The sequence below is a fragment of the Octopus sinensis genome, linkage group LG1, assembly GCF_006345805.1.
Source record: "Octopus sinensis linkage group LG1, ASM634580v1, whole genome shotgun sequence".
Lineage (NCBI taxonomy): Eukaryota > Metazoa > Mollusca > Cephalopoda > Octopoda > Octopodidae > Octopus > Octopus sinensis.
The window spans coordinates 82,879,739-82,892,841 of record NC_042997.1 but is presented as its reverse complement, the minus strand read 5'-3'; positions in this window follow the sequence as shown (position 1 = coordinate 82,892,841).

The following is a 13,103-nucleotide window of genomic DNA, read 5'->3' as shown; positions in this document are numbered from 1 at the left end:
TTGTGAATGAAACGATTGTGTCAACAGCCCCTTCCCACCCGCGTGTAGCCAAAACAAGATGCTGTGGTCATCTACTGAGATAAAATATGGTTATCCGTAATAATGAAGGGTGAAATTAATTAATTTGGAAAAATTATCAATTACACCAAGTAGTCTTCGGCATGTAAAAGCCTCATTCGAGGAAAATTTAAGTAATACTAAGCAATAAGGGTTTAGCAACGAGTTGCCTTACCACATACCGAATTTAGAAATAGCAGTCAAAGGGTTATAGCTATTTCTTCTACTAAAAAGGGAGATCTCAGTAAAAACAGCATTTGGAAGGCACAAACAGGTAAGAGAGAATGAATTGACTGCAATCTATCATACATTTTTTTAGTTATCCACGGACGTACGTTTCGAAATCAAGTTTTAAGGAAAGCATACGAATTAAATATTAAATATTAAATAATAAATAATTCTATCTTACCGAAACTTCTTTTCTCTTCAGCGTAGAATACTATAATCATAAATGATTATATATTGAATTTTGAGATACCAGAAGGCACCAACTCCACTCAGTATCAGAGCGAGCTAGAACCCGCAACTGGTATCACCGAATTCAATTTGTGAATGAAACGATTGTGTCAACAGCCCCTTCCCACCCGCGTGTAGCCAAAACAAGATGCTGTGGTCATCTACTGAGATAAAATATGGTTATCCGTAATAATGAAGGGTGAAATTAATTAATTTGGAAAAATTATCAATTACACCAAGTAGTCTTCGGCATGTAAAAGCCTCATTCGAGGAAAATTTAAGTAATACTAAGCAATAAGGGTTTAGCAACGAGTTGCCTTACCACATACCGAATTTAGAAATAGCAGTCAAAGGGTTATAGCTATTTCTTCTACTAAAAAGGGAGATCTCAGTAAAAACAGCATTTGGAAGGCACAAACAGGTAAGAGAGAATGAATTGACTGCAATCTATCATACATTTTTTTAGTTATCCACGGACGTACGTTTCGAAATCAAGTTTTAAGGAAAGCATACGAATTAAATATTAAATATTAAATAATAAATAATTCTATCTTACCGAACCTTCTTTTCTCTTCAGCGTAGAATACTATAATCATAAATGATTATATATTGAATTTTGAGATACCAGAAGGCACCAACTCCACTCAGTATCAGAGTGGAGTGGAGTGGAGTTGGTGCCTTCTGGTATCTCAAAATTCAATATATAATCATTTATGATTATAGTATTCTACGCTGAAGAGAAAAGAAGTTTCGGTAAGATAGAATTATTTATTATTTAATATTTATATTTAATTCGTATGCTTTCCTTAAAACTTGATTTCGAAACGTACGTCCGTGGATAACTAAAAAAATGTATGATAGATTGCAGTCAATTCATTCTCTCTTACCTGTTTGTGCCTTCCAAATGCTGTTTTTACTGAGATCTCCCTTTTTAGTAGAAGAAATAGCTATAACCCTTTGACTGCTATTTCTAAATTCGGTATGTGGTAAGGCAACTCGTTGCTAAACCCTTATTGCTTAGTATTACTTAAATTTTCCTCGAATGAGGCTTTTACATGCCGAAGACTACTTGGTGTAATTGATAATTTTTCCAAATTAATTAATTTCACCCTTCATTATTACGGATAACCATATTTTATCTCAGTAGATGACCACAGCATCTTGTTTTGGCTACACGCGGGTGGGAAGGGGCTGTTGACACAATCGTTTCATTCACAAATTGAATTCGGTGATACCAGTTGCGGGTTCTAGCTCGCTCTGATACTGAGTGGAGTTGGTGCCTTCTGGTATCTCAAAATTCAATATATAATCATTTATGATTATAGTATTCTACGCTGAAGAGAAAAGAAGTTTCGGTAAGATAGAATTATTTATTATTTAATATTTAATATTTAATTCGTATGCTTTCCTTAAAACTTGATTTCGAAACGTACGTCCGTGGATAACTAAAAAAATGTATGATAGATTGCAGTCAATTCATTCTCTCTTACCTGTTTGTGCCTTCCAAATGCTGTTTTTACTGAGATCTCCCTTTTTAGTAGAAGAAATAGCTATAACCCTTTGACTGCTATTTCTAAATTCGGTATGTGGTAAGGCAACTCGTTGCTAAACCCTTATTGCTTAGTATTACTTAAATTTTCCTCGAATGAGGCTTTTACATGCCGAAGACTACTTGGTGTAATTGATAATTTTTCCAAATTAATTAATTTCACCCTTCATTATTACGGATAACCATATTTTATCTCAGTAGATGACCACAGCATCTTGTTTTGGCTACACGCGGGTGGGAAGGGGCTGTTGACACAATCGTTTCATTCACAAATTGAATTCGGTGATACCAGTTGCGGGTTCTAGCTCGCTCTGATACTGAGTGGAGTTGGTGCCTTCTGGTATCTCAAAATTCAATATATAATCATTTATGATTATAGTATTCTACGCTGAAGAGAAAAGAAGTTTCGGTAAGATAGAATTATTTATTATTTAATATTTAATATTTAATTCGTATGCTTTCCTTAAAACTTGATTTCGAAACGTACGTCCGTGGATAACTAAAAAAATGTATGATAGATTGCAGTCAATTCATTCTCTCTTACCTGTTTGTGCCTTCCAAATGCTGTTTTTACTGAGATCTCCCTTTTTAGTAGAAGAAATAGCTATAACCCTTTGACTGCTATTTCTAAATTCGGTATGTGGTAAGGCAACTCGTTGCTAAACCCTTATTGCTTAGTATTACTTAAATTTTCCTCGAATGAGGCTTTTACATGCCGAAGACTACTTGGTGTAATTGATAATTTTTCCAAATTAATTAATTTCACCCTTCATTATTACGGATAACCATATTTTATCTCAGTAGATGACCACAGCATCTTGTTTTGGCTACACGCGGGTGGGAAGGGGCTGTTGACACAATCGTTTCATTCACAAATTGAATTCGGTGATACCAGTTGCGGGTTCTAGCTCGCTCTGATACTGAGTGGAGTTGGTGCCTTCTGGTATCTCAAAATTCAATATATAATCATTTATGATTATAGTATTCTACGCTGAAGAGAAAAGAAGTTTCGGTAAGATAGAATTATTTATTATTTAATATTTAATATTTAATTCGTATGCTTTCCTTAAAACTTGATTTCGAAACGTACGTCCGTGGATAACTAAAAAAATGTATGATAGATTGCAGTCAATTCATTCTCTCTTACCTGTTTGTGCCTTCCAAATGCTGTTTTTACTGAGATCTCCCTTTTTAGTAGAAGAAATAGCTATAACCCTTTGACTGCTATTTCTAAATTCGGTATGTGGTAAGGCAACTCGTTGCTAAACCCTTATTGCTTAGTATATATATATATATATATTCTTTTAAAGTTTAATTTGTCTCTTCACCTGCTCCATAGCAAGACTATAAAGGAAAGATACACCTACGCACACACACGCTTGCTCACGCACGTAAATAGATAGGTTTATACATATGAGTGAGTGTGTGTGTTTGTATGTACATGTATGCATGCATGTATGTATGTATGAATGTATGCACACAGAAAGTGATGTATGTATATATGTATGTAGGTAGGTATGCATGTATGTATGAATGTATGGACACGTATGTATACACGTAAGTATGTACATGTCTGTATGCATGTATGTATATACATGAATGTATATATGTACGTGATGTATGTATGCATATATGTATGCATGTACGTATATATGTACGTATGTATGTGTACATGTATGTATGTACGTATGAGAAAAAAGCTTCTCATTGTTTTCATTCTTTACGCAACTATTTACCCTTAAAACCTTATGAAGGGCTTGTAATTTATATTATCCTAACTATAGTGATCATCTATAGAGGGAAGATTATGGGCCTACATTCTATCTCCAGACTCTTAATTAATAGTCCATATATTTCTTCTTTCACTCGTGAGTCATTAATCTTATTTCTCCTGTAATTTATTAATTTTCCTCACGTTTAACGTCAAGTGGGAAGCTTATTTCTACATGTGTCTTTATTTTGTGGTCTTAAACAACAACATATGTAAATGTGTATGTAAATGTGTAAATGTGTATATAGTCATGTATGTATGCATGCTTGTATGTATGTATCTAGCTACATGTAAATCAATAATCACACATATGTAGATTAATACGTAGGTGCTGAGAATTCAACCACAAATGTTCTCCAAAGACATATTGTTATTCAAGCACCTCGAAGAAGTACTCCAAACTAAGTATTTACGATCTCACTAGATATAATGACAACAAGTATAGGAGAAAATACGAAAAAATATTTTTTAAATGTTCGACAAATATTAATATTTGTTTCTGTATGTGTGTTGATCCCAAATTCCTCCCACTGTCGCGCGCTTCAATGTAACACCTGCGCAAAAGAGGAGACTTGCATTCAGGGAAAGCTTTGCAAGCCTCCTTTTTTTTTTCTTTTGCTTAAATGGAAATTTTAACTTCCTAGTTAAACCAGGGCATTATTTTTCCACTTGGCACCTCACCAAGCCGCTTTCTCAACAGCATTTTACAGCCGAACAAGAAACTGCCAAACAAAGCAATCTCCACTCCCTTTCGACATCCTCATTCTGTTCAGAAAGGTTTCTGGATTTGGATGCAATAGTCCGCATATTTGTTTCTGACTTTATCATCCGCCTGGGTTTTCCACTTTATCCTGTAAGTCATACTAGACTGCCCGCCTTTGTGGGTTTTCCTTGCTGGACATAGTCTCAAGTTGTAAACAAATAGTTGTCAATCAGTAGGTAGATCCACCTCTCTCTTTACACGAACGTCCAACACAGAATCAAAGAAGCTTACCATTCACCGACATCTTAACAAGTAACCTTTTCCCAGCCTGTCTTTAAAAATTTGGTTGAGGTCCTTCTCTATATAGAAAAGAGCATTTTTGAGAGTTGGAGAGAATACTTCTCTGATCTCCTAAAGCTAGTCATGATAAAATCTTCTGGTGGACACGAGATGCATCTAGAGGTGAATACTAATCTCACAAAGACTAAAGTCATACAGGCGATTAACGTACTCAAATTTACCAATGCCACCGGGGATAAAATTCGCCTGAGATGATAAAAGCTTTAAATAGAGAAGATATTCTGTAGTTGACAGTATATGCCAAGTGGCTAAAGAAATCTTTAATTCCGAGTTGTAAACGACATAAAGGATGAAATGGTACAAGAGGCCGCAGACCTTACCAGTACATTGACAACTAGAAACGAACAGCTGAAAGCGTATGCGTGCTGCCAAAAACTAACCGTAATCACTGACCATTACCACCATTATAATGTGTGCCCTATATGTGTAAGAAACTGTGGAACACAAATTGATTTGAAAGTGCACATACTCGTTCATTCCCGGAAGACAGCGTCGAGAGGTTTAGCGTTGACAAAGGCAATCGGTAAAAAAAAAAGTATACATCTATTGTAAATTTCTTACTTAGAGCTTTCAGAATTATATGTTCATGCTAACAATACAGAACCTAATACCAATAAATAAATATAAATTTGGCATTTCACCTTTGTTATTTCCAGAAGATTTTATACATATTCCTAACTGCGAAATGCATTGTAGTTAGCATGAACATATAATTCTGAAAGCTCCAAGTAAGGAATTTACAATAGATGTATACTTTTTTTTTACCGATTGCCTTTGTCAACGCTAAACCTCTCGACGCTGTCTATTGATGCACTGTTCATAAGATGGTTCCATCTTTGATTACATCGTGTGGCACTTTAGGCAAATGTCTCCAGCCTTACTCTCTAGTCAAGTAAAGTTAAGTGAGTGAAATTTAGTAGACAAAAGCTGTGCAGAATTCCATTGATTGTGTGTGTGTATATTTATATATATATATATATATATATATATATATATATATATATATATATATATATATTATATATATATATATGCCTTTGGTTATATATATGCAAATGGTTAAACGTACTGTTGAAGCAAATACGCTTTGAACAATTTACATAATTTTTCTGATTTTATTTTTACTCGGTTTACTAGTTAAACTCTATCATTTCTAAACTTGTCCAGACCAAACACAAAATAAAATAACAGGATAAATTTATTTGCACAAAACTGTTGTTACTACAAATTGGTAAATATTTCTTCACTAAATAGTTTTCCTTTCCACATATTTATTTTTATCCTAACGATTGCAAGAGATTTTTCAATTATTGTTTAAACAACATTTTGTAACCAACATATAACAAAATTCCATTTTAGATCTCAATCCTTTATTTGTATTCTTTTCTCTTGTATATGTGAGGATTCTCACATGACAAGAAGCCGTAAAATTCCTCTATAACCGTTTTGCAATCGATATAATGCAGAAAAGGAGAAAATTTCTGGTGGCCATTAATATTTTTCCAAACTTTACATACCAAATCAATCCATCCTTCAATGATGGAGGGATATATTCATTCACTCAGAAGGAAAGAAAATTGGTAGATTACACCTCTTCTATTCGTATAGCTTGTAACATTCCGGATCAAAGCACCTAATGCTAGAGGTTATTTTAAAGTGATATATTGTCTGTAAATGGCTGGCACGCCGTCTCACTGATCGATCTAAATAATAGAAACAAAAACGTTAACATTCAATTGTTTGTGGACATTTCAGCTTTTAATCTTCCGGAGGATAATTCATTTCCCATGTTTTGGATTCTCAAACTTCTCTGGTTGCAATCCAATTATATTCACTTGAACCCAGTTTCTAAAGTAGTAGTAGTAGTAGTAGTAGTAGTAGTAGTAGTAGTAGTAGTGTAGTAGTAGTAGTGGGGGTGACGGCGGCAGCGGCATGACAGCGGCTGTGGCAGCGGTAGCAGTTTTTGTTGTTGATGTGTTCGCTGTTGTTGTTGTTGCTGTTGTTATAGTTACTGTTCTTGCTGGTTTGTAATTGTTGTTATTGTTATGATTTGATGAATTAATTGAAACAGTAGAGCGACGTTATTACATGACTTTCCCGTTTTCAGTTTGGTCCGTTCACTTTCTTAGTTGAAAATTCACCGAAGTCCAGACCATTTCGATAGTTACCCCACTATGAATTGATATGATAGGTATCAGTAATTTCCTTTTTAGATAGTGAAAGAATAAGGAGTGGAGCGACCATCGTTTCTGTAGTTCCTTCCAGGTCTGTGAGATCGATGCGTAGCGGTTATTGAGTCAGAAACACATGTCTACGACTGTCCTCTTGTCTCTAAGTAATGATCTCGTCCATTTCCTTAATAGCATATCAACGTTATTAAATTCTCCCCTTCTGAGAGGGAGCTGGTCATAATTGCCACTTTGTAATTATAGTACATCCCTAAGAGGCGGTAATAGTTTTAATAAATCAAGAATTTATGTCATATAGTATTTCATATACTTGCATTTGTCTATGTATATGAACATCAATGAGAAAACGTAAACATGCAAGAATTTCTGCAGATTTCGGCATCAAGAAGGATTAATAAATCAAGATGCTTAGAGCAAGCTAGGTAAAATGTGTGGATGAGATTCTGGCCCATTGGCTGAGTTTGAATGGAACTGCTACACTGATTGCTAATTCGTAATACGAGATGCCGAAGTAATAACGGTAGAAAAGGCAAAACAGACGAATCTTTGTTGTAGCATTTTGGCGAAAGCGTCTTCACTGATAAACTAAATGATAGTCTTTAAGGTACAGTCAAGAATGTTTGCGCCGATAGTATCATCGTCTTAGTAAGATGTAAATGTCATATATATGACATCAACATGAGAGGTCGTCAGAGATTGTGAAATCTGGCATCTGTAACAACTCTGAGGACTTTAACTGAAGTGTATTGCATAAGACTGTTTTTTTGATATGGGTAATGATTGTAGTTGATGAACAAATGCTTTCATGTCCCTACAGGAAGATTTTTTTGATGTTTCTGTTCATGAAAATGATGCATGTTCGCGAAGTCTCCGTTGCTGGTAAATAAGGATTTTGTGTAGTGGTGGATTGTTATAGTGAATGTGAATCATTTTCAGATACTCTTTTACTTGTTTCAGTCATTTTACTGTGACCATGCTGGAGCACCGCCTTTCGTCGACCAAATCGACCCCAGGACTTATTCTTTGTAAGCCTAGTACTTATTCTATCGGTCTCTTTTGCCGAACCGCTAAGTTACAGGGACGTAAACTCACCAGCATCGGTTGTCAAGCGATGTTGGGGAGACAAACACAGACACACAAACATATACACACACATACATATATATATATATTTATATATATACATATATACGACGGACTGCTTTCACTTTCCGTCTACCAAATACACTCACAAGGCTTTGGTCGACTCGGGGCTATAGTAGAAGACAATTGCCCAAAATGCCACGCAGTGGGACTGAACACGGAACCATGTGGTTCGTTAGCAAGCAACTTACCACACAGCCGCTCTTACTTGAACTTCTTAGAACTTATTAGGCCTTCGAGATGATAGACAAACCTTGTTTCCGCACCATAAAGATACGCTCACGTTTCATCCCTTGTCTCCAGCTTCTAAATGTATTGTAACCACAAGCCAGTTGTGAAGTAAACTCATTTATTACGACTTATTTGACCGTGAGACTCATTTATTACGACTTATTTGACTCATTAGCGATTCGTGTCAGTGTTTGGTGCTTATCATCTCCCACAACGCAGTTTGTTTTTCCCTTCTTTAAACTTTGTATACAATAATCCTATTCCCTGCAATGAAGAACAGAAAGAAGAATTACTATAGAGGAAGTGATACTCTACCAACATATGCAATGTAAACGACTGATGTTGGTTAATAAAAGTTATGGACCATTTTCCTTTGCTTTCTCTACAACCCGTGTGTGCGTGCATGTATGTGTGTGTGTATATATATATATATATTATATATATATATATATATATATATATATATATATATATGCATGTACATATATTTATCTATATCTATAAAAACAGTCCTTGGACGAAAATTGTATGCACAGTTTGCTTTGACGGTTAATGGCAGTCAAACCGAGGCTAGGATCGAGCTGAAAATTGCGTGGTGAGGATGAGACCCGCGATGGTTAAAATTCTCAAGCTATAAAGATGTGGTTGCTATGGCAAAAAGAGTGATTTTTTATCGATTCAAGGGGGCCCAGAGCCCCTCTAAGTTTGTACGATTGCCTTTTAATGCCCAGCAGCATGCACTGCAGGCTGTTGTGCTTAATAAACATACATTTTGTCGCTAAATTCCGGCTACTAGGAAACGATTTTTCATAGTGAAAAAACGAGTGCTTTTTGCCCTCATTTTCTTTTTAATCTTTTTTTAAAAGTAAAAGGATTTCATCTATTTATTTCTGCTGTCCACTTACGGCGGTGATTCAGTTGACTAGGAAAACTATACGTGATGAATATCCAATACCAAACTATCTTAATCTACATATTGAAACTGCATTAAACTTTGGCAAGCTTATTTTTACCTATTCTGAGTTACTTGAAAGGTGATGTCCCCTTCCCTCTCTTCTGATTGTTGATACCTGTTTTTTTTACCTTTGATACCGTTGTTTCACTTTACGATGCTTTATGATATTTCGACTGCTGTCCATTGTTTCAAATACGTTTTAGTATTGTAGTATTGTCATTCTAGCCTTTTTTAAACACTTACATATGATTCGTCCCAAAGAATCAACCTTTAAATAAGAGTTTTGCTTCCACTAGCGAAAGCTATACGTATCTTTCAGGAAGCTCCATACCAATTTAACTTTATGCAGCATTCGCTGTTAGTTTATGTGCACGCTATGTGGGAAGATAGAATAAAGGGGCTTTTGTTAGCTTTTCTCTCCGAAAAAAATAGCTCCCTTTTGCTGTTGAAAAAAAATAAACTCGCAGAGGGGAAGTTTCAACATTTTCCTTCAATTTCCTTACACCATTTATGTGGCTGTTTCTGACAAGAAATTTCGCTTTCATGTAAATCAACTATATTTTGTAGTCATTATCCGTAATCTACTCCCAAAACACTTCCGTAGCTCTACTTTACATCGCTTGCAAACTTATATGTTCTATGATAATCAAACTGCAACGACCTCCACAATAACCAGCCTTAAATTTGATTTTCCGTTCCTAGGTTAATCGGAAACAGATTGTCATGCTACACATAAACCTTCTCGGTAGTTCAATTATTTGGTCAAAAAAATACTAATAAGAGGAACTTAAACCGTCCAAAGTACGGGTACGTTTGCTAGTATATATATATAATCGTGAAGTATATTTGCCACCTAAATGTGGCTAACCCCTAAGGGTTGATGCTACTGTAGCTTGTAGCCCCAGGAAGACATCTCCTCCAGGTGGCTATCTGTGTCCTATCAGTATTTGCAAAGGGAAGTCATCGTTCCCATCTCCAGCCTGGCGTGAGCCACATTTAGGTGGCAAATATACTTCACAATGTCGTGCAGCTACTGTTTATACCTCGCTCGGAGATTTATTATTGCTTGTTTCCACTTTTTCGAGATCAGTGACTTTTCGTCACTGGAAAAGTATATATATATTTACATTGAGAATCATTTCCCCTCGCCAACCGGTGGTTGTAACACGCTGATGACGGGTCAATACCCAGAAACTCGGGTCCGTGTGTATTACGTCAGGCTGGAGATGGGAACGATGACTTCCCTTTGCAAATACTGATAGGGTACAGATAGTGTGTTAATAACCAGCTGAAGGAGATGTCTTCCTGGAGCTACAAGCTACAGTAGCATCAACCCTTAAGGGTTAGCCACATTTAAGTGTTAAATATACTTCACGATGTCGTTAAGCTACAGTTTATACCTCGCTCAGAGATTTATTATATATATGTGTGTGTGTGGTGTGTGTGTGTGTGTATAAATATATGTGTGTATGTGTGTGTGTGTGTTTCCATACATATACATATTATACAAACATGTGAGTGTGTATGAGACTGTGTGTGTATGTATATATGTATGTATGTATGTATCTATGTATGTATGTATGCATATATGTATGTATGCATTGCAAGAAAATTTCAACTCTGTCTAATGGACTGATTAGAAAAAAAAAGGTTGAAAAGATGTAAAAACAGATTGTAAAAACATTAAACAAAATTGCGCAACGGCCTTTCTAAAGAAGTAAAAAAAAAAAGGAATGACCGAATGACAGAATAACAATGTCAGAACAACAAATGGAGGAATAAATGATAGAATAAAAGAAGGTAACATATAATAAGGATAAAATGAAACAATGCAGAAAAAAGAAAGAAAGAAATGATGTGTAAGTGTCTAATGGGATCTAAAAGAAATTTTTTTTAATCTTTTGGAAATTTTTTTTCCGGCTGTCCATTAAAATGGAGAGACTAAGAATATTGTTCAATTTTAACAGCTTACTGGAGACCAGGAATGTGAAGTCTGTAAGGTTTCGACTTCAAAATAAAAACTGTAAGCTCAACTTCATGTTTTGAATACCTTTCTATCTAACTATCTATCTCTTTCTCTCTTTCTCTCTCGCTCTCTTTCTTTATCTCTCACTCTCAATCTCTGTGTATATATATTTTTTTTCTGTGCGCATATATATATATATACGCACATTCATATACATGCGCACATTCATATATATGCGCACATTCATATTCATGAATGTGCGCATACATACACACACACACACACGCACATACACACACATACATAACACACATACACGTGTGTTGGTTTACATTGATGCTATTTTAATGCACACTCATATATATATATATATATATATATATATATATATGTAACGAACGTAGCGAGTGAGTGTGAATATCTTGTCTTGTACTTTCGGGGTACAAGAAAGCAATCACTCACTAGCCGTTGCTTTAATAATCCAGAATTCTACTAGTCAGAAACAACAAGACGCAAACGTAAAATATATATAACTACTTTATTCTCTTTCTTGGTAACAATAACAATAAGTGTGTTATCTGATGTCCTTGGTTCTGGGCGCGCAAGGCTGAAAGTTAATCGATTGTAATATTTACAATGTTCAGCCGCCAAAAACAGAAACGGATTCAAGATGGCGTCGAACAATGGAGACGATGTTGGTCTGCAACAATTTGGTTAAAGGCCTTTGGTAAGGACTGCTAGAAGCAAGTTCGAACGGAGAGAAAATATGCGTGACCGTCGCGTTCAATCGCTGCCGTCCCAAGTCGCCGCTGCTGCTGCTAGCGGTCAAACGTTCTACGATCCCCCTGCCTTGACCAGGGTCGTGCTTCCGGTGGTTCGCGCATGCGCGAGAGGGCCCTTCCTCTCTCTGCCTTGGTAAAGGCATCAACACGCGCGAAATACAAATGGACGGTGCGCGAGCGCGCGCCGTTATAGTATCACTACATATATATACACACATTTGTATACACGTGGTTATATGTGTTTGTGTGTATCTGTGTGCGTGTATGTATGTGTATGTGTGCGTGTGCTTGTGTGTGTGCGTGTGTGTGTGTGTGTGTCAAAACTTTTAATACAAGAAGGTGAATTGAATAGTCTTTATAACAAATAGCTACAAGTGCTTCAGTGCATCATTATTAGCTGTTTATTTCTGAATGTTACAGTGATTCAACAACACCTGCACACATGCGCATGTTCGGGTGACCAGAGTCAAAGCATAGCTATATTATCATTAGTTTCTCCACAATTATATACTCACTTCAAATACTATTTTTAATATTCTTCTGACAAAGAGGAGCAAAGAAGTACAACGAGAAAAATAACAACAAAAACAAATTTAGGGGGGGGGGAAATAAAGAATAAAGAAACTGGATATTCATTCGATTTTTTATCACAGATTTGTTTGGATGTTAAGAAAATATAAAAAAATGTTTAAAGATAAGAATATCATAAAAGGATAACTTTTAACCATTACGCGTCTTTTACCGTTCCACCTGAAGGCCAAGAATCACTTTCTATTGAAAGAACTGACCAGCTGTATACATGTAAGCACATTTGTTTTTGTTCTTTCTCTCTTGCTTCTTTCTTTCCTTCTCTTTTCCATTGACACACTGTTTCAGATACAAAGGCGCGCTCTCTCTCACTTTCTCCCCATTCCTCACCCTCTTTTACTATCCTATATCTC